Raw genomic sequence first — 23,054 nt, 5'->3', positions numbered from 1 at the left:
TGAGAACTCTCTTCCTGTCTTCTTGCTGTGTCCTCATGTGGCCTTTCCTTGGTGCATGCACATGTAGGAAGAGACAGAACTTTCTCCTTTTCTTCTTATAAGGCTTCTAGTCCTATTGGATTGTGACCCCACCCTTACTACCTCATGTAACTTTCCCTCCTAAAAGCCCTATTTCCAAATACAGTCACCTTGGGGGTTAGGGCTTCAACCTATGAATTGGGGTGGGGGTGCAGGTGGATAATTTAGTCCATGGCACTTGGTATTTTGAAAAATTTCAGACCCAATCTCAGGTCAAATGAATGAGATTCTCTGGGAGGAAGGACCAGGAATCCATGTTTTAGCAAACTCTACTGGTGATTCTTATGCATAGTCAAGTTTGAGGGTCGCAGGCCTAGACCACTTGTTTTTACACTAGGCTGCACATGGAATTACCTAAGGAATTTTCAAGCCTTTGATGTCTAGGGCCCAATTCCATAGATTTTTTAAAAATTTCTTTATGTATTGATTTTAGAGAGCAAGAGAGAAAGGGAGAGAGAAAGAAACATCAATTTGTTGTTCCGCTTACTTATGCATTCATTGGTTGATTCTTGCATGTGCCCTGACCAGGGATCAAACCAGCAACCTTGGTGTCTCGGGACCATGCTCTAACCAACTGAGCGATCTGCCAGGACATAAATTTTTGTATTTGTTACAGGCTGCTCACTCTAAGCAAGTTTTAAAGCTTGTAGGTTAATACAATCTGAAAACCCCTGGCATAGATCTCCAAGGGTCTTTTCAGTCCTAACTAGTACGGATTTTAATATAATGGAATGTATATGTAATATAATATACATGATCTATTATATTACATATAATATATATTATACATATAATATATATTATATATTATATTATATATATTATATGTAATATACATGATCTAGGTAATGCACATCAAAAGAAGATGATAAGCGAGTTCTATTTTGTAGTGTCAAATACATTTGTTATTCTGTTTCATTAATCACTTGATGACATAATGCATTAAATGGTGGTTTTTTTGTGTGTGTGTTTTTTTAATTTTGTTTTATTGCTTAAAATATTACAAAGAGTAGTACATATATCTCCTTTTTATTTTCCCCCTTGACCTTTCCCCGGCCTCCCCTACACCCCAGTGTCTTGTGTCCATTGGTTATGCTTATATGCATGCATACAAGTCTTAAATGGTTGTTTTTTAAGGATTGCTATTTTGGTAGTACATTTGCTAGCTCTAATCTTCATCAAATCAAAAGTTGATTTGATGGTCTATGTCTTTACACTGGGTAAGACCAAATGCGGGTTTGGATATTAGCCAGATGCTTATGATATATTTTAAAAGAAACATAAATTTAGAGTCCAGGGGTAATTATAAAAAACAAACCAACATAATGTGATTATTTTGTAAGTCTCAAAAAAGGTCATTCAACTATATAAATAAAGGAACTATGGGTATCTCTTTGTATTAAAATTTATATTCAATTATATAGTTTAAAATCTCTTTTGATATCAGGATATTTAATGTCTCAAGAATTTTAGATGCTATTTCCCCAAAAATGTACAATAATAGTTGTAGAAAAATGATATTTTAAAATATTTCAAATCACCAGAGCTCTGACCAGTGAATTTAACTGAAATTCTGTCATCACAAAAGCTACCACATGAAAGTAGAAAAAAACAACCCCTTGATATCTTTCTTTTTTTTCCCAGGCATAGGAACCATTTAAAAACTCCATTTTAAAACTTCAAACTCATCAGAGAGGAACAAGAACTAATGAATCAAAACTAACAATCTTTTTAATAGTCTTGGGTTTTAATAAAATATTTATTATAAATGGTATTTTAGCACTTGGCTTAATTAGAATTCTGTTTTGATGAGGCTAAAGTAGCCTCTTCAAATGTGTCATGTGGACACATTAAATATCTATTTTAATGGTCACAAAGTAACTGGGGAGTTGACATGAAATTGGCATATACAATAAAAAAAATCCATGCTCTATTGAAAGGGGATAATGATGTCCCCTTTACTCAAAACTCCTCAAAAACTAGCTTTTAAATATTTTCTGCATCTTTCAATAAATAAACATTACCAGGAAATTACAAATGAAATGCCAGAATGCATGTCAAGATGTGACTTTCTTTCCATATGCAGACACATGGCAATACTCCTTTTCTATAAACAAGTTTATAAGTAAAAAATAACTTGTGGGGAACTGTTTAAAAATAATGCTGCAAATAAATTTTCCTTTTATTGGATGCCACTAAGAAAAACCATGGCCTAGCAATTTAAGAGATGTTGCCTCATAAGTCAGCGGATATCATGTTATGAGGAAAGCGAGTTACATCAACACTTAGAACCACAGATGAGATGAGATTAACAAATGCTTGAGAAAAAGAGGAAGTAAAATAAAATTCTGGTTTGTGATAATATTGCAAACTGTTTCCACTTAACCGCATAGCCTGTTACATATACTAGGTCTACCAGTTAATAATAGTGAATTTTGTAATCAAAGAAAACACGATAATTTCAAGAGAAACATCAAAAGTGCTTTATTCAAAGTAATGTCCATCGCTAGCTACACATTTCCCCATCTTTCAGGTAATTTGTGGATACCGTCCCAATAGAACTTTTCTTGTTTTGAGGCAAGCCATTCAGAGACCCAATTGTCCACTTCTTTGTATGTTTTGAAGTGCTGCTCAGAAAGAACATGCACCATCGATCAGAACAAGTGGTAATCTGAAGGAGCAAAGTCTGGTGAATACAGCAGGTGGGTTAATACTTGCCAGGCAAGATCTTTTAACGTGTCTTTAACTGGTTTTGAAGTGTCTGATGGTGCATCATCATGAAGCAAAATTACTTTGCCGTGTATTCTGGCACATTCTGGTCGTTTTACGATCAAAGTGTGGTTCAAATTATTTGTTGTCGGTAGTGATCAGTATTAACAGTTTCACCTGGTTTTAGAAGCTCATAATACACCTTCCTGATCCCACCAAATGCAGAGCATTGTCTTCTTTCCAAAGTGATTTGGCCTTGCAGTCTATGTTGATGGTTGACCTGGATCAACCCATGATTTTGTGCATTTGGGATTCTCAAAATAAATCCACTTTTCATCACCAGTCACAATTCGATGCAAAAAAGACTTTCTTTCGTGCTGTTGAAGCAACATTTTACTGATGACTTTTCAGTTTTCCATTTGTCTTTCGTTCAGTTGATATGGCACCCATTTTCCTTCCTTTAAAATCTTTCCCATTGCTTGTAAACGATCAGAAATTGTTTGCTGAGCAATGTCTGCAAGTTGTTTTTGAGTTTGACATGCATCTTCATCCAATAATGCTTGTAATTGTTGGTCATCAAACTTTTTCGGTTAACCTGGACGTTCTTTGTCTTTCACATCGAAATCACCACTTTTAAAGCATTTAAACCAGCATTCACAAGTATCTTGAGATGGAGCATGTTCACCATAAGCTTCCTGAAGTATTCAGCAGCACTTTTCTTCAAAATAAAGTAATGAACTATAACTTCCCGCAAATGCTCTTTTTTGGGGCATGAAATTTGACATTTTTAAATGTAAAATTATCTATGATGTTAACACCTTCAGCAAATTTGACATATGAAGTTTTGAAGCTTGTTGTCAATACAACAAAATAGCATACATATCAAATCGCATATATATCAACATATGTGTAACTCCATCTATTGGAATAAATCCACATTATTAACCAGTATACCTAGTATACTGTATTGAAATGAAAGTTCTCTATTACTGAGTTTCTATTTTGAGTGTAAAAGAATAGTACTAACTTTGGTATATCCCTAATCTATAAGACGTCATTCTCTGAAAGCCAAGAAGTTTCTGAACTTCATGAATATTAAAACTATTTTACATATAAGAAACAAGATATATCAATATAGTAGCTGAGCTAAAATTATAAATAGGAAGAAAAATATATTCCAATATGATAGCAATTGTTATTGTTAAGTTGCATTTTCTTACTAAGAAGCTGAGTAACACATACTGTTCCCTTTCAGTGAGCGAATCGCTAAGGTACCATTCTAAACATAATTTTTTGTTTTTATTGAAAGGGTTGTCAGAACTTATGTATTTTCTTAGTTCAGAAATATATAAGAAAGTCTTTCTTGCCAGCTTTGCTGGGAGCTGATGGCAGAATGCTCATGTCTTCTTTCCCTAATAAGCAGAATAATTCTAATGAAGGATAAATCAGAAAATATAAATGATTTTTAGCCTCCATCTTTGGAGGTGGCTTTTGATGCTTTGACATTGAGATGACAAATAATGTCTCAATTATTCTGGATCAGCCTGGCCGGCTTGGCCTTGTGGTTGAGCGTCCACCTATGAACCAGGAGATCACGGTTTGATTCCCAGTCAGGGCACATGCCTGGGTTGTGGGCTCGATCCTGAGAGGGGTTTGCAGGAGGCATCTGATCAATGATTCCCTCATCATGATGTTTCTCTCTCTCTCTCCCTCTTCCTTCCTCATGGAAAGAAATAAAAATATTTTTTAAAAAAATTATTCTGGATCAAAAATTAAAGACATACCAAATTCTATCCTGAGTGTGTGACAGAAGTATCAGAATTATATAGGGAAGCAATATTTCTGATACCTTTAGAAATTATGCTCTGCTTTATATGTCATTATAAAGTTTTCACTTTCAATTTCTGTTACTTGCTTGGTGTTCCTACTGCTCAGAAGTATAAAAAGTCTCATTGGCTATTGACCTCCAAGTACAAGCTTGAAGTATGATACATGAAAGACAGAATATGAACAGGTGCCTAAATTTTTCTACAACTTCTTCCATTTAATGCATCATTGACAATCAGTTCACAGTAAGACAAGGCCTTTGAGGAGCTGACTTCTACCTGCCTCTTCTGCTGGATGGCATCAGTGAAGAGGAACATGAGCCAGGCCTGGCCCAGAGAGCTGGGTCTGTACAGGTGAAGTCTCTGGTAGTTTATCTAAGTGTCCTTAAAACTTACTAACTTTTCAATGTCTCTACACAAAATTTTAAAAGGACAAAACAAAAAGGAATTGTATTCCAAAGAAAAGGATTGTGTAGCTTAGCAGAAATATAAGCTACCGAGGCATATGTTGTAAAGCCGTTTGAAAGTCACTCAGCAAGTTTTGTGAATAGAAGTGCAGTGCTCACGTCACATTCTGCTTTAAAAGGTTATGGCAAAAACAGACAAATTCAAAAGAAAGAAAGAAAAAAAAGGAATTGTAGGAGGAGGAAGTTGTGAAAGAAGGACATCATCATATATGCAAACTTACAAGAAGTGTTCCCTATTTTGTCTTACCAAGAAATCATAAGAATTTTTATAAAATCTAATAATGTATTTCTGATCATTCCCTTAAGGCAACTTTTCCTCAAACCATTTTTTAAAACTAAAAACCAATATTGATAGAGAGATGGTAGGTAGATAGATAGATGATAGATAGATAGATAGATAGATAGATAGATAGATAAAGATATAGAAATAGATATTTATAAAATAAAGCCTGGAACCAATGTTTACATTTTTATTTTAGTATATTTTATTAAAAAAAGAAAGACATACTTTGATCAACTAATTAGATTTCAAGACCTACTAATGGATTGCAACTTCCAGCTTAAAAACATTGCATGGGGTTCTTGTGTATGTGTAGAGAGATATTTTTCATATTCGCTATCAAAGTTTAAGAGTATAGATCTCTAAAAAAATGGAATTAAAAGTGGCCTCTGAACTCTTTCTCACCTATATAAATCTGACTGTTAAACACATAAGAAGATGCCTTGATGCCTTAGCCAAACAAGAAGTAGAGGCCACTTTGCCTAAAAGCAAACAACATGGGGCATTTAGAAACCTGATCCTACTGGCAGGAGAAGGAAACAGTAGTGAATAGATAAAGTTTAAAGCAATATGCTACCTTTAAGATTTTCCCAACGACCACATAGATCTTCTAACAGGAAGAGTATATGTTTATGAGGCACACCAAGAAATGCCTGCAATTGTTAGAGGGCACCACGGGTTCCCAACAGCCTAAAAGTCATCAGCTCACCAAAGAGAAGGTCCACGTGGATCATCAGGAGTCATCAGTTCCTGCCACTGGGAAGGATACATCCAAGGACTGCACATCCCAGACCACACCCATCACATTCCCTTACTACCTCATCTTAAAAACTCTTCCTACCTCCTCCATTTATAAATAACTGTATGCTAGTACATAGACCAGCATAGGTTGCAGTCTGCTGTTACAGATGGTGCTGATACTGTGATCTCTAAGCATGTCCTCTGTTGATGGTTATTTTCATTTCTTTTCACAGAGTGAATATCTCTATGGTAGAGAGAATCCGCAGCAGTAAAAGACACCTATAAATGATGAGGAAAAGAGGGCCATGGTCAGAAATTTTCACTGCATTGGATACAGGGCTTTGGAGCCAGGCCAAGAGGACTTTCCTGCCTTCTGCCAGCAGCAAGGCTTCAACTAGACAGTAAAAAACTAAAATTAGAAAGCCTTTTGTGACTTACTCTTAAGAAACCTTATAACCAAATTTGTTTGTATTCTTATTTGCCTGGGGCATGCTAATTTATCGGTGACTTGGGTTAAGTACTCTCTATAAATTCTACACTTGACAGCTCAGCTTAATCCTAAAGAATCCAGAAGGATATATATCAAAGTGCAAAGACATCAGTCAGGCATTTCTCTGCATCTTCACTGACTTTGACACACACACAAATGGATTTTCATACATTTTGGAACATGTACCTACATGGATCTCAATAGCTTGGAATCACCCAGGAAAGTAAGTCCCTGGAATGCACCATTCAGAGCAGCAAATATTCCAATGGGGTGGGGGGGATATCCTAGAAATATTTTGTTTGCTACCAATAACACTATTTTCTTAAAATTCTCAAAGTAGTTTATTAAAGGATAAGAGAGAAGGAAAAATATTTTTCAGCTTTAAAAAAAGTCTTATATAAGCAAGGCTCTGCTGATGCCATGTAAAAAAAAAAAAATAACTTGTTTTTATGGCTAAAGGGCAAGAACCAGGGAATGGCTCACCACCCATCAGTACTTGATCCTTTTGAAGAGCGCATTAGTACGGGGAAGAGAGAAGAAACGCTGTTTTGGTGATGCCAAAGGAAACGAAGATGTAGTAAACATTGGGGGAGAAACATTATTAATGAATGTCAAAGGTTCACACTTCTCAATTAGCTAAAAATGGTTATTTTTGGGGGCCATGATTTGAAAAGTTACTAAGACCTCACTGAAATCACAGTATATGTGTGTGGAGTCAAAACTGATCATTAATATGAGATGGTGAAAAGGGCCAAATATGACTCTTTGGTAATGAATTTTGGAAGCATTAGTCATCAGACAAAATCTGGTGAGCAGATACTGCAGCGGTGTCTGTGAGTAGAGAGCTTTTGTATGCCTCCGAATTATAGAAACTCTGAAACAAATTCAGTGTGGCCACTGCAGCCAGAGATGGGCAGCATGAGACAGAGAAGCTAGCACTGGATGGGGATCCAGAGATGTGGAACTCAGGGACATCCTGGTTGTGTCACCAACTCCAGTAAACTGAGTAAGTCATTTCATCCAACTGGGTGCCAGTATCCTCATTTATGAAACAAAAGAGTTGCATCATATCCAAGATTCCTTGAACTTCAGAATTTTATGATTCCGTTTTTAAGCTGTGGGATACATGCCTTCTAGATTAGAACTGCCCAGCAGAAATATAATGCAAGCCACATATGTAATTTAAAATGTATACTAGCTACATTACGTATGTAAAAAGAAACAGGTAAAATAAGAACATATAATATTTTTACTTAACCTACCCAAATACTGCCATTTCAACGTGTCTGAAATCTCGAGTAACTACCCACACTTCAAGTGCTCAACAGCCACATTTAGCTAACGGTTCCTATCTAGCACATTGCACAGTACAAGTCCAGAGAGTAAAGTTCTCAGGAGCTACATTTCTCTTCAATGCTCTGAACCACGATTTCAAAGTCTGACTTGTCACCAAAATTACTGGAGGCACTTAAAAAATATTTCTGAGCCCACCTCATTCGTTGGGTACAGGTTGTATCTTAGAAAATCTCACTGGGTGAGTCCGACGTGCAGCCAGTTCATACCAGGCTGCAGGGCAGTGTTTGAATCCCTCTTCACTGACCTAACTGAGCCTTCCTGTTGTCCAGAGGTGGGCGGGATAAGGGAAGCAGTGGTCATGGGGTGAGCATCCTCCCCAGGGTCTCTCCAGCAAGTTATCAAGAGGACTACCTTCTATCTGCCATGTGGGCTGGGAGAATTCAACACTCATCCTGACAGCGGAAGGTGCTTTCAGTTACTGAAGGCAATTTGATTTTTTCAAGTTAGAATGCATTAAAAAACAATGAGCTGATGTTGCAAAAAAAAGGAGACTAGATTCTACACGGCCAGGACTTGTCTAGCTGGTGACTTGATGGAGCTGCAGCTGTAGCTACCCATCTGTTTTTGAGCCTGTTTGTGTAGAATGGTTGCCCTCAATCTGGTACTGATTCTCACTTTCAGATCTCTTCAATTGAGTGGTGACAGAGTAGTTGAGAAAACTTGTCAAAGTGAAGAGTCTTATAATATTTTCATATTTCTGACATGGAAAAATGGGTAGATGTATTACAAGTCTGCCTTCTAGACTTTCAAAACTATTTAAGCAGGGACAAGGAGGCTACCAGGGAATTTTTAAAAAACTGGTAAGTTGAAATTAGCCAACGTTATATCAAAGGGAAAGAAGTATCAAATGGAAATGAGTATATTTGTGGCCTAACTGGAGAAAAGGTTTAAAAGCATCATGTGAAAAACAATAGATGAGACCAATATGGTGACATGAGAGAACCCAGCCTTTGTGCTCCCACAATGATCAACAATTAGACAGCTATCCACAAACAGAAATAGCTCTGGGATTCCACTTAAGAAACTTTAGCAGCACAGTGGAACCAAAACCTTGAGAAAAACTGTACAAGAAGAGAATGAAGACAGCGTCATTTTGCCTGCACCCCCCACCCCCACCCCCCCCCCCCCCCACCCGCCCCCTCCGCCAGCTAGCATTGCCCAGTGCCAAGAGGGAACTTCCCAGCAGAAAGAGTTCCCTTCTCCCAGAAGGAATAAGCTTACTCAGCCTTTCTGAACACTACACAAAGGTTCTCTTTTGGTTTTACCCTACCCGGACCTGTAGGGCTGAGACACAGAAACAGCTAGGAATGAGGGAAAAAGTAGAGGCTACCAATAGCAGCCATGCAATAGAAGCAACTGTAGTTCCTAGTGACCTGATCTGCAGATAACCCTTATGATTCAGTATCTGAAGGCTGCTTACATCTTCTCTAAAACCACCTCTACAAATCCCAGCCCATAGCTTATGACTACATTTAGACTGATACTAAGATTTTATTAAATTTAACGTAATAATAGATTATTTTACATGGACCATTAAAAAAATCACAAAAAGCAAACATCTTTATAGACAAGCTCTCCTAAAAAATTATAAATAAGCTCCTCTATCTGAGTCCCTTTATGCCATGATGGTAAGTGTCCAATGGCTAGAGACAGATTTATGTTCAAATACAATTTATTTGCCTTATAACCTCAGCCAAATTGCTCAGCCTCCCCAAATCTCCATGTTCTGGGGGTGTTTCATGCCCATCTTGTGAGGTTATGAATATGAAACATAAAGAATGTGAAGTGTTGGACACAATGACAGGTAGAATACTAGTAAATGCTCACAGGTAGCTATTAAGATTATCAAAAACAAAGGCTATTAAAAGACCTGACTGATAAACATTTATGAGATTTTTCTGGAAATTAAGAAGGCCCTTACGAAAAAACATATTTACTCCTCATAACTATACATAACATTTATTTGGAATACTACAGGAAAATATCCCTAAAATTTCACCCAATATTATCTAACACCCTCACACATGCACGATGCTATTTCACCACCACCCTTCACAGTTTTTTTATTTCTCCAGAGAAAAAGTAGAACACGAAGTTCTTCTCTAAACCACAAATTAGAGGTCATCATCAGTTCATTTGGGAAAATATCCATCAGTGTTTATACACATACAGACCCACACACATACACACTTCTGTGCATACACAGGGACACACACACACACACACACACACACACACACACACTTACTCCTATGTATATTTGAAATATAAATTAGTAAAAACCTTGATTTTAGTTAACATAAAAGAATGAGTTGGTAGGGAAGCTCAAGCATTTATGATGACCACAAGACTCATGCCTCTGTCTTACTCTTAACCATCCCTGATGGACTTTTCTGACAAACACATTCCATACTCCCACAAATCATCCTAGCAAAGAAAGAAAAGAGAGAAAAAGAGAGCCGTAGGGAGGGGGAAAGGGAGGAAGGAAAACAGGAAGGGGGGAAGGAGAGAGGAAATGGAGGAGGAAAAAAGATTCCATGTGCAGGGCATGTGTGTTTGTTGGGTTGGCAAGCCAGGTCAATTTGGGGAAGCCAATTTTTTGCCCACCCAGAGCTTGCCCAGACTAAGGCTATGTTGCAAAACAAGCAGTGATTTCTCTGCCAGGCATATTATTGGAATGAGTGGTGTCCCAGACCTGACTAATGTTTTCTTCTGGCTCTCTTACTTTCTTAACACAAACATCTGAGGCTGAGGTAGTTTGAAGTGAGCTCCTCAAAGCATCCCCAAATTCCTACTTTTTATTTTTTATTTCCTTGATGTTTACTACCTAGTTCAAGAGCTAATGATTTCTGCTCCACCCAGCACTAACCCTGTGAATTTTAAATGTTTTTGCCTTTCAGAACCATCATTCTAAGCTCAGTTACCTCCATACAGAGTCTAAAATTAGTATGAATGAGCCATGCCAATTCAGCCCCATTTTGGGAGATTCCTCTAGGGCAGGTACTTCATCATTTGAGACAGCCTGATGTCTTGAGAATTCTTGTGACTGAGAGAAGAAATTGTTGTGATTGGCCATTTTGGTTTCATTGATCCTTAGACACAGTAACAATACAAGCTAAGGTTTGAAAGGGCTGGTTGTGCCAAGAAAGCTGCATGTAGACAGAATGTAGTTGATTCACTTAAAGAAACATTCCGTGAGGCACTACTGTGTATTGATACTGATTCCAAGAATGTATAAACACCTAAAATCATGATCATGAAACGTTATAGCTAGACATCTAGTCTGACCTTTTCATTTTACATATTGATAGACAGAATTAAGGTCTGGAAATTTTAACTTTTCCAAGGTGATGGGCAGAGACTGGAATGAGCTTTGGTTATAGTTCAGTGGAAACTAAGTGCAAGCAAGGAGGTTACACACAATTAGTAAAGACTTAATGATGGGACTTGAAGTTCTCATCAACTAAAAAGTAGCACCCGGGAGAGCAGAACTGCAGCCACCAGAAAGGTGTCTATTAAAATGTAAGAGACGACTGTCCAGGCTCTGCCAGAGGTGGGATGAACATTGCTTCCGACCTTTGTCTCCATTCATAACTCACCAGGGAGCCTTCTGATTACAAAATTCAAATTCCTAAATGCCCTGAGATTAGAATTGGAGTATACTGGGTGACAGAGAAGACTATTCTAATTAGCAAAGGCTAAGCACTTGAATTAATTGATAAAGTTGAGTTTCTAAAATTATATATTTGAGGACCCTGGATTCATGAAATATATCCCAAGATGGTCAGTAATCCTTACTATTTTTTTCCTGTGGAACATTATTAAAAATTTTAGTATATATGTAGCTAGTTTATGATGGGGAAAAAATAATGAATTTATTAATAAATAAACACCACTATAACAGAATGTAATAAAATGTAGTTGTAATATATTTAGTCAATAAGAATATAGTAGTATAATCAGCTATCCAAATGGTTTCTAGGAATTTAAATGTTAATAGGTTACCAACTTACTAACACTTTTCTTAAAATAAAAAGTAAAAGGTTTAATATGTGAAGTGAAATATCAGATTTCTTTTTTACCATCTACCACACTCAAAGCAGACCCTTTGTTTTCTCTTAAAGGTACCAGCAAGGGTTACTCTGTTGCTGCCAGGAGATCTGGGTTTGGGATAGCCAGACTGAGATCAGATGACTGTTCTGTGTAAATAAGGGTTCTGAGACTGTGGATTCATGAGACTGGGAATCCAGCAAGAGGAAAACATTCACATCTCTATTATAGGAAAATTATTAACGGTGTTCACTATTTGGAACAAAAGAGAAAAGTAGACAAATTCATGCGTAATCACAACAAATGCTCTACTAAACACTATGTAAAAACAAACTATAGCCTCAATAATACCAGCCAATTTGAGTAGCTTTTGACAAAGGAACAAACATTCTTTCCCAGGACTGTAAGTTCTATGTCAAGTAATATAATGCAGAACAGAGACTGGAACGTTTCATGAAACAGAACAACTTTCAGGACTTATTTTTTTTCTGAAAGGAAGATATGCCAGGAAAATCTTTATACAATGAAATAGTCTATCTTCATTATGTCTGAAGTCATGGAAAACACCCAAATTTTGCCCTAGTTTTTTCCCTTTACTTGGAGGCAGATTATAACGTAGTCTACATGTCAGTAAAAATATATGTGTGGAACACAACTCCTCTTGGAGACAGTGGGGGAGTGCCTGATATTTAGAGAGCCATATACATTGCTGTTTAAGAAACAGTTTTAAATATCATCATCATCAATTAAATACACACAATGCCAGACTGGGTTCATTGCTTCCTCAAAGAAGAGACAATTGTGTCAGTGGATATTTATATGATAACTAGAGGCCCGGTGCACAAATTTATGCAGGGGTGGGGTCCCTCAGCCTGGCCGGTGATCAGGGCTGATTGGAGCCAGGGGAGGTTGGCCGGGGGGAGGGGCCGAGGGAGGTTGGCCGGCCATAGGAGGTTGGCTGTGGGAGTGCAGGGGGCAGCTCCTGTGTTGAGCATTTGCTCCCTGGTGGTCAGTGCACGTCATAGCAATCAGTCTACCAGTCGTTTGGTCGTTCAGTCACTTAGGCTTTTATATACATAGAAGATGGGCTAATGAGGGTCCTGTTTAATCCCTGGAATGAATAGAAGTTCAAGACCCTGAAAGTTCTAAATGTGATTTTCAGATTGGCTTACCTAGAGTTCTCTGGAGTAAGCTTTTGTGATGTGAAAACAAAAGATAACAGTTCCTTTCTCAAGAGAATGAGTTTTGACGTAATTATGCTTCTTTAAATGAAGTTTATTGCTACAGGAGTTACAGAATAGATAGTTTCCACTCTGTGAGTAAGTAAGTAGGTCCTGGAATAATGTAGATTGATACTACATTGAACTTCTTACAATTTCTCAACCATATCCTCTTGAACAGTTTTGATTAAGGCATTTGAAATGGCCTGATCACTTTTCAATTTTCTTATTATTTTATTCCTTTATGACACATAAATCACTTTGATTAAAAACATTCATCTGCCCTGGCTGGTTTGGATAAAGTGGATAAAGCGTCGGCTTGCAGACTGAAGGGTCCCAGGTTCGATTTTGGTCAAGGGCACATGCCTGGGTTGCGGGCTCAATCCCCAGTAGGGGGCGTGCAGGAGGCAGCCCATCCATGATTTTCTCTCATCATTGATGTTTCTATCTCTCTCTCCCTCTCCTTTCCTCTCTGAAATCAATAAAAATATATTTTCAAAAAACACATTCATCTGCATATTCAAGAGGCTTAAAGAACCCAGGTAGATAAACCTTCTGCATAAAATTCTCCTCCTTGGCTTTCTGTGTTTGTATACTCTCATGGGTTCCCTTACACCTTTATGACTATTCTTCTCTTGTATACTTTTCTTTTTCAATCCTTTTCTTCTCAGTGAGTGTGTTTTAAAATCCCATGCAGCTCTTATCTTTCTATACTGCATACTCTCACATAGAAATTCAATCCATTTTCATAGACTATCAGTAAAGAAGTTCTCAAATCTTGTAACATGGCTTCTGTATTGCCACTGCCTGGCTAAATACCTCTTCTTGCATATTTTACTGGCCTCCTAAGTGCAGAATAGAGATTCTTTTTCTGCTGTTCCGTATTCCTATAATAGCATTAATGCTAAGATGGGCAATAGGTAACCTAAGACCTCAGTTACCTTTGACTTTCCTTCACTTCACTCAGTTGCTAAGTCCTCCCAATTCTATTGACACTTCCTCCCCTTCCTATTCATTCCCCCTGCTACTTCCCTAGTTCAGTTTTTTTATTATTTTCTCACCAGATTGGATCTAACAGCAATAACTGGCTTTCATGATCCTGTTCTCCTCTCCCTTTAATTCATCCAAAATGTACTAGTCAGATTAATATTCCTCAAGCATCTCTCTGATGATTTCACTCCTTGTTAGAGCAATAGAATGATAGTTAACCATGGCTCAAAAAAATAAAATCATATTTTGTTAGCAGAACATTTCTTTCTAAAGTGTATTTATCACTTGCCTTCGCCAGCCCCAAATTCCAGTTGTGAAAAAATGTGTGTACTTTTTCAATTGAAATAAACTATGAAGTACAAAGAAAGAGAAACAAAATGGGGAAAAGGATCATCACTTGTGGGTGGGTGCGTGTTTTCTGACAGCTTGTAAGTGTTCTAAGATTTAATATTATGTAAGTTCTCGGAAGGGTGGAGTGGACACGTGGTCATGGAATATGGCGAGCAGATGGACAGGGCTGGGTGGAGGAGACCCACCCTGGACTTTTTCAACCAGTTACAGACAAGAAGACAAATGACTACATCTCCTGAACAGGAGCGTGTTACTAGTAAATGGATACAGATGAACAGAGCTTCTAGCACAGGGCACGTGAGATAAATATAACTAAGATTAGAGCACACGTTTCTGAAACACTACGTTTTGCTATTTGGAACCACCGAGGGGCTTGTACTTCCAGATTAACCTGGTCAAGGGTATTTGGGCAAGCCCTCAGAGGTCCAGAGACCCTTGAAAATAGCAAACTGAAGAATCTTGATTAACTGGCAAAAAGCTGTTTTTATACTAAACATGCTGCTGCCTGTACAGTGCTTTGCTGAAAAATGGAAAAAGCTTTCTATTCATCTACAGCTTTCTATCCCTACTTATTGTAAATGGAATAAGCTACCTGGATTTTGCAAATCAGATAACAAAAATTCTGCAAATGCTGGTTAGGAATGGGCCAAATTGTTTAGCTAAACCCTCTTATCTCTGTACTTATGCCAAAAGTAATCTTTGGTTTATTCTATGAATTATAATGAACTCTGAATTCACAGGATCTGAACTTAAAATGTTTTCCTATGAAAAGATGCATGTTAATTAAAGATAAATGGAGCAAAAAAAAGGAAGGCTAATCAGGACACCAAACAAAGATGTGAAGAATAACAAAACTCTTGCTACATAAAAGAACGAGTGAAGTTTATTCTCTGTGGTTGCAGTGTTTCTCTTACCTGACAGAATCAATGTACAGGTCTCCCCTGCTTTCCAAAACTTTTCATTATGCCCCTTTGCTTTTACAAAAAAATGTACATTAGTATGGTAATTGCCTTTTTAATAGAAGCAGAAACTTTATATTTCATTTATTTAGTGAGAATGAGTGCAACAAGAGTCTTCCCTAAAAGTGAAGTGCGTAATGTAAACTTTCAGAAAGCGGGATACTCTGCTTTATGTCATTTTGTCTTATGAAAGGTTTCATAGGAACCTTTCCTTTTGGATAGTGGGGGAACCTATAATGGTAAACTTTCTGTTGCAGTTGGTAAAGAGGCAATCTTACTAGTTATAGCAAATTTCACAATATCTCCCCAAACTGCCAAGGGTGTTACTGAATGCAGGAATAAAAAATCTAAAGAGCCCTAGCTGGTTTGGCTCAGTGGATAGAGCATCAGCCTGTGGATGGAAGGGTCACGGGTTCAAATCCTGTCAAGGGCACATGACTAGGTTGCGTGCAGGAGGCAGCCGATCAATGATTCTCATCATTGATGTTTCTATCTCTCTCTCCCTCTCCCTTCCTCCCTGAAATCAATAAAAATATATGAAAAGTCTAAAGAAATCAGAGCAGACTTAACTTATATTCAATGTCCTCAGAGCCATTTCAACAAAACAAAACAAAAACAAATCATACAGAACATTTTTGCTTGGTAATAGTCATTAAGAAGTAAAACCATTTTACTGTGATATATCTAAAATTTCATTACTTCATCAAAACATAATTCTTCTAAATCTTCAGCCTCTATTTGACCTCAAGACTCTACGCAATCATTAGTAATACCAATGCTTTTCAGCTTATCCAGATTAATTCTGCAAATAGGGCCCTATAATTTTTTTAAAATATATTTTATTGATTTTTTACAGAGGAAGGGAGAGAGACAGAGAGCCAGAAACATCAATGAGAGAGAAACATGGATCAGCTGCCTCCTGCCCATCTCCCACTGGGGATGTGCCCGCAACCCAGGCACATGCCCTTGACCGGAATCAAACCCGGGACCTCTCAGTCCGCAGGCCAACGCTCTATCCACTGAGCCAAACCGGCTTCGGCCTTATAATTTTAAATGATAAATACTGATGCTATTATAAAATTTAGCCAAAGTAAATGCTGCACAAAGCAACTTTTCTTCTACATGTTTTCCTCATATATGTGAGGTACTGTAGCATGGCAGTGAGAAGTGGGGTTTCTGGAGTTAGATTATTTAGAATTATGTACCAACTCTATCATTTATCAGCTGTGTGATACTGAGCAAATGTTTATTATCTGTGCCTCAGTTTCCTTATCTGTAAAATAAGGGTAATGACAGTACTTACAACTCAAGGTTATTGCATTTTAAAAAGGTGAAAGTACACATGGGCAATACCAGTCAACACTAGCTATTCTCATTATAGTCGTAAATATTAATATATGTGTATCTTAGAGTCATTAATATTTTTTTGCAACAAAGACTATATATAAACTTAGTCTAAAATACACAGTCAGATATTTTGAGCACAATATAATTTTTTCTCAGTAAAACATGAAAGCACATAGAACAGCTCACAGGTCACTCAGTAGGTGGCAATATAGTATTAGTTTTAAAATAATGCTTCTTTATTTTTTTGTTAATCTTCACCCGAAGATATTATTTCCATTGATCATTTTAAAGAGTGGAAAGTTGGGGGGGAGGAGAGGAGAGGAGAGGAGAGGAGAGGAGAGGAGAGGAGAGGAGAGGAGAGGAGAGGAGAGGAGAGAGAGGAGAGAGAGATGAGAGAGACACATCGATTGGTTGCCTCCTGCATGAGCCCCAACCAGACTGGGGATTGAACATGCAACCCAGGTACATGTCCTTGACTAGGAATCAAACCCATGACCCTTCGGTCCACAGGCCAACAATGTAATCACTGAACTACATGGGCCAGAGCAATGCTTCTTTATTTTTAATGCTATTTTTTAGAAGCTACAACTAACCATTACATTCAGATGAGCAAGACTTTCCTAAAATTAACTCTATCACATTATTTAGCATCTTATAAGCTTGAATATTATTCTCTCATTCAACAGTTTAGATTATGTCTCAGTCATTGCAAACCTTTTCAACAGGAATGTATTTTCTGTTTATATACTGCAAGATACCTATTTTTTAGATTTTTCTTCTATAAAACAGATTTATTTATTAAGTATAACAAAAATAAAATTGTTCCTGGATTCCTAAGGAGTTGACATCCCAATACAAATGTGCAGCAGGGACATTCACATGCTGAACATAATTCTGAGAGAGATGTTTATGACTGACTGAACACACGGAAGAGAAGAAAACATCATCAGCAGAGAGAGCCTTACTCTCTGAATTCAATTTATGAAACTCGGGTAGTGTGTGAATTGAGAGAGCAACAGAAAGTGGAATTGTTTGTGAATAACTTCAAATGGAAGGAAGAAGTAGAATCCTTTATCTTTCAGAACATGATTTGGCTTTAATTCTGCTGGAAGATAGCAAAGGGGTGGTAGGCTGACTAGCAGTGGTGATAGCTCTCATGCTTGTCTTATTCCTAATCTCAGAAGGAGAGCTCTCAATATTTCCATGGCGTCTGCTGTTGGTGTTTTGTAGCTATCTCCTGTTAGATTAAAGAAAAATTCTCTTCTATTCTTAGTTTGCCAAAAGATGTATTTTAATCACAAACAAGTGCTGACTTTAATCAACTGCTTTAAAAGATGATCATTTAACTTTTCCCCTTTATTCTGTCAATGTGGTAAATTCTACTAATTGATTTTCTAATGTTAAATGAACATTGCATTATTACAACAAACTCAACTGATTTGCAACATCTTATCATTTGTGCATATTGTTTGGTGAGCTGACAGTAAGAATTTTGGTGTATATGTTCATTGAGATTGCCCAGAAACTTTTCCCTCATAATTTCCTGTTTATGTTTTGATATGATATGAAGGTTATACTGTCCTCATAAATTAAGTTCGATAGTGTTGCCTGTTTCTGTTTTCTGAAAAGGCGAGATATTTATTCCTTAAACATTTGCTAGAATTAAATAGTTAAACTATCTGTACATGTAGTGGAAGGTTTTAAATTAGAGATTCAACTATTTTTAGTTGTTATGAGATATTCATAATTTCTGGGTTTTTATTGTGGTCCAAATTTCAGCAGGCTGAATTTTTGTATTATTTTTATCCTAGTAAGCTTATAGAACATAGGTGACAAAAAGCATACATTTATTAGATATGTAAGTATTGCTGAAATCTATGTGGATAAGAACTATATTTAATGGTAGTTCTTTCTATTTCTTGGTTACTTTGAGTTTACCTTATTAAAATGAACTGCTTTGGGGCATAATTTTCAAAAGCATAATTGTGGTACTAAAAAGACTGAGAATACATTTTGTTTTGAGTTAAAATGAAAAGATGCAGTGGCATTCCTAGTACACTTAACACCTGAAAGGAACAATTTTTAACACCTTTTCCTCTAGATGACAAAAGTATCTTCAGTAATGATGATGAAATGAAATAAATAATTATTACGTCCGGAAAGGAAATGTAGACAGTGACAATTTTCATTTATTAAATTTTGCATGTCAAATAATGCTAGTAAAAAATTAGTAAAAACAATAAAAGCAAAGTTTTAAAAAATTTTAAGTACATTAACATATTTTTAGAAAAATATGTATACCTACATGTTGATTTTCTAGGGTGATGAATAATTCCATTGCAGTTTCTGGCTTTGAGCCTTCACTTCTGCAAATCTGTCAATGGCTTTGTCAAACTGATCTTCACATTTTCATGGTGGATAGAATCAGGATAGTGAGATGTGTCAATCTATCTTCACTCATAGTTGATTGAAGGACACTTTATTTTCATTTCAAATGTTTCTTTCACATAAAAAAACAGATACACAAATGGTTAGGAAAGCTTTAAAATAAAAATGTTTATCAGGAATTCATAAAAATCCCATTTAACTGTAAATTCCAGAAATAACAGTAGCATCCTTGTCTTTGCTCTTTGCAATCAGTTCTGATTAGCTTTCAAATGTTTCTGCAGTTGAAACTTTTCCACTAAAATACCTTCACCAGAAAATTTATCATAAATATCTATTATATTTGGTAAAATTCACCAAAGCTTATAAATGGTTGTATATTATTTGAGCTTGCTTCAGGCTCAGTTCATATTCCTAACCCCTGTTGTACTATGGAATCCTGTGTTTCAATATAGATTCAAAATAAACAATTTGAGCACAGTGATTGTGAAAATGAAGAAACAGAACTTGGCTGCTTATTCTTGAAATAAACATGTGTAGCTGAGTCCAGTGCAGGGGAGTTAGAGTTACTTCCATGTAGAATGCAATGTTTATTAAAGAATAAGCAATAGGGGTGGGAGTGGCTGGGGAGGGGTTGATGGGGGAAAAAGGAGACGTATGTAATACTTTAAACAATAAAAAAAAAGAAATTAAAAAAAAGAATAAGCAATAAAAAACATGGTCATTTTTAGCTTACATATAGTATATTATTAAATTTCAGGCCCGGCCAGCGTGGCTCAGTGGTTAAGCGTCAACTTATGAACCAGGAGGTCAAGGTTCAGTTCAGTTCTTGGACAGGGCACATGCCCAGGTTGATTTATTTCTGAAAATATTCATAAAAAATACAAATTACATTCCCTTTTGCTCCTTCACTAGGCGTGGTTAAATTATTACACTGTGCTTCATGTTTGCTTATCTGCTGTCACTGGCAGTGAGTAACACAACTTACTCTGATGTAATGGAGTGGATAACAAACTCATATATCAAGATTAAAATTTTGGTAAGGCGCACAAACCTCTGAAGTACCGTTTGAGGTACGCCAGGCCTTATCGGACACTTTCACACCCTATCACAAACTGAAGGGTGGTAACTCTGCTCAGTACATGCACATCCTCCCAGGTCTGGAAAGGAAATACCTGGGGAATTTAATTAAAGTTTAAGTGAATCATAATTTGAATCCCAATAGACTGCAGCAAATATTAAATTTCTGGTTTGCAGCTTAAAAAATAACTTAAGATACAGTAAAATTCCACTATTGTAAGAATATAGTATTGCATCAATTGTAGTAAATAAAAGAACTGGAAAAACAGCATTAAATATTTTTGTGGGGTTTAAACTAGCCAAAATGACTACACCTTTTAAGGTGTTTATAAGGTGTTTTTTATGCTTCATTGACAAATTTGGCTGAAAGAACCAAACTAGTCTGTCTTAACAGTCACAAAAATAAATGGAATGCCCATTTGCTTCCTGTTTGGTTCTGTTGATGGACTAATGTTCCCTCCTGCGATAGCCATTGAGGATGTTTATATTCTTGACCCCTCACAGGGAAGCAGGAAGGAATCTGAACTCTGAGGACTTGATGTGCTTTTGGCTTTGATGTGCTGCTCTGGCCTCTGTGGTGGAAGTGAGCATGCAGAGGGACAGACCTGAACTTGTACTGAAAGCAGCAAAAACGACAACCAAGAGTCTGATGTTTCGCAGTGTGTCTCTAAATCAACTGGTATAAGAACATACTTTCTGTAGCAACATACATAATGGTTTCAGCTCCTCAAAATTAGGCAGATAAAATATACAAAAGAAACAAGGCATTTTCTTAAAAATATGTAAAATAGCCAATGAGGTAGAAAGTATGCACCAATAATGGGCCTACTGACAACAAATTGAAATATTTACCAGGAGCATTTTGGAGTCAAGTATTCCACTAAAGGGGGATCAAAATATTTAATGGTGGATAGTGGGGAGCAGTAGGCATTTGTATTTTTTTAAATCACCAGGTATAATTCTGACATGAAACCAGCATTATGGGCCATGGCTTTGGGCACCATTAATTGCTTAATTTAATGCAGTATAACATCATGCTTTAGAGCAGGGGTCCTCAAACTTTTTAAACGGGGGGCCAGTTCACTGTCCCTCGGACCGTTGGAGGGCCGGACTATAGTTTAAAAAAAAACTATGAATAAATTCCTACGCACACTGCACATAGCTTATTTTGAAGTAAAAAAAAAACAAAACGGGAACAAATACAATATTTGTATTTGCATGTGGCCCGCGGGCCGTAGTTTGAGGACCCCTGCTTTAGAGTATGGGTTTTGGAGATAAACAAGTTTGGATCAATTTCCAACTCTGCCCCTTTACTAGCTTCATAAGCATCAGTAAATTACTTAATCTCTCTGTATCTCATATATTCAACATCTAATGTATATTTGTTGAGTGCTAGGCTGTGTTCTAGACATATAACAGTGAACAAAATAAATGAAAATTCCTGCCCTTGACTGTCACACTATATCAGGAAGGCTGGGGAGGGTTGGAGGGCGGGAGCAGGGTAAGAGATCAACCGAAGGACTTGTATGCATGCATATAAGCATAACCAATGGACACAAGACACTGGGGGGTAGGGGAGGCCGGAGGAATGTCAAGTGGGGGGAAGGAGACATATGTAATACTCTTTGTAATACTTTAAGCAATAAAACAAAATATTTTTTTCTTAAAAAAGAAAATTCCTGCCCTTGTGCCATTTACACTCTAGAGTTAGGATAGTGACAAACGACAATATAATGTGAGTGTGTGAGTGTGTGTGTGTGTGTGTGTGTGTGTGTATGTAATATAACAATACAGGGGAAATCTGGGATGGGGGGGGATTGAGAGAAATGTCTGTATTGGATCTTCCAACCTCATAAACTTATAAAGATTTAACAGAGTTCATATGTAAGGTGCTTGGAACAGTGGCTGGCACATGTTCAGTAAGTGCTATCTGCCATTCTCTTATTGTACCACTGAGGGAATTAATATCCAGAGAGATGGAAGAATCTTCCCAGGTACATCTAAGAGAGGAGGCAAATCAGGCTCAGGGCTATTCCTACCTGCCCCTTCTCAACTCACTCCTAGAAGAATTTCAATATGGCGCTAGAAGACAAAGACTAAAACAATGGAACCAGAGCTTGCCTTTTGACACAGATACCTATATCTGAATGTAGTTCTTGTTGGTGCCGTACATCAGAAGCAAATATTGCTAAATGCAACTTTTGTCATCCCTGAGGACATGGATAAAATAAAGGGCTAAAAGAACACAACCTGCCTATAACTCAGGCCAACTCCTTAAGCAACTTTGTATTAAAATAGTCTTATGAGGGGCTATCTACTGGTCTCCATTTATACCATAAATAGGTAAACAATGGCTAAGGAAGACTGTAAAAGAACACTATAAAATGCATTTTTGACACAACTTAATACACTACTACTACTAATTATTATTATTATTTTTAATCTCCCTTAATGCAATAGTACTATCTTGTGAATAAAGAAAATATGATAATTTCTTGAAATATATTTGGGCCCAAGCTGTATTTTAAAACATTTTTATTGTCAAATGGAACTTAGAAAACTTACTGGAGACCAGAAATTAGAAAAGCAATAATTGAAGACATCTTCTTGAGAAACTTATTAGGATAAAGTATCTGAGTCAAAGTCCAATGAGATGGCCAAACAATCCTTCTAACTATTAGAATGACTAATATTTGTTTGGGTTATGAGATAACTATAAGGGTTA

The 23,054-nt window shown here is 36.9% G+C and overlaps 1 long non-coding RNA gene across 1 annotated transcript in view; it reads right to left on the bottom strand.

The window, feature by feature from the left end:
• LOC139013018 (uncharacterized) overlaps nt 1-23,054 on the bottom strand; it is a 45,376-nt gene that overhangs the window by 5,815 nt on the left and 16,507 nt on the right. The window contains exon 2 of the long non-coding RNA XR_011471920.1: nt 19,170-19,364. This is a non-coding gene — a long non-coding RNA (uncharacterized lncRNA). The remainder of the gene's footprint in view (nt 1-19,169; nt 19,365-23,054) is intronic.

Source organism: Myotis yumanensis, unplaced genomic scaffold (genome assembly GCF_028538775.1).
Source record: "Myotis yumanensis isolate MYYU_CA2020_CCGP unplaced genomic scaffold, mMyoYum1.0.hap1 SCAF_6, whole genome shotgun sequence".
NCBI classification, from domain to species: domain Eukaryota; kingdom Metazoa; phylum Chordata; class Mammalia; order Chiroptera; family Vespertilionidae; genus Myotis; species Myotis yumanensis.
The sequence above is the reverse complement of the archived record's forward strand: the minus strand, read 5'-3'. Positions and strand labels throughout refer to the sequence as shown.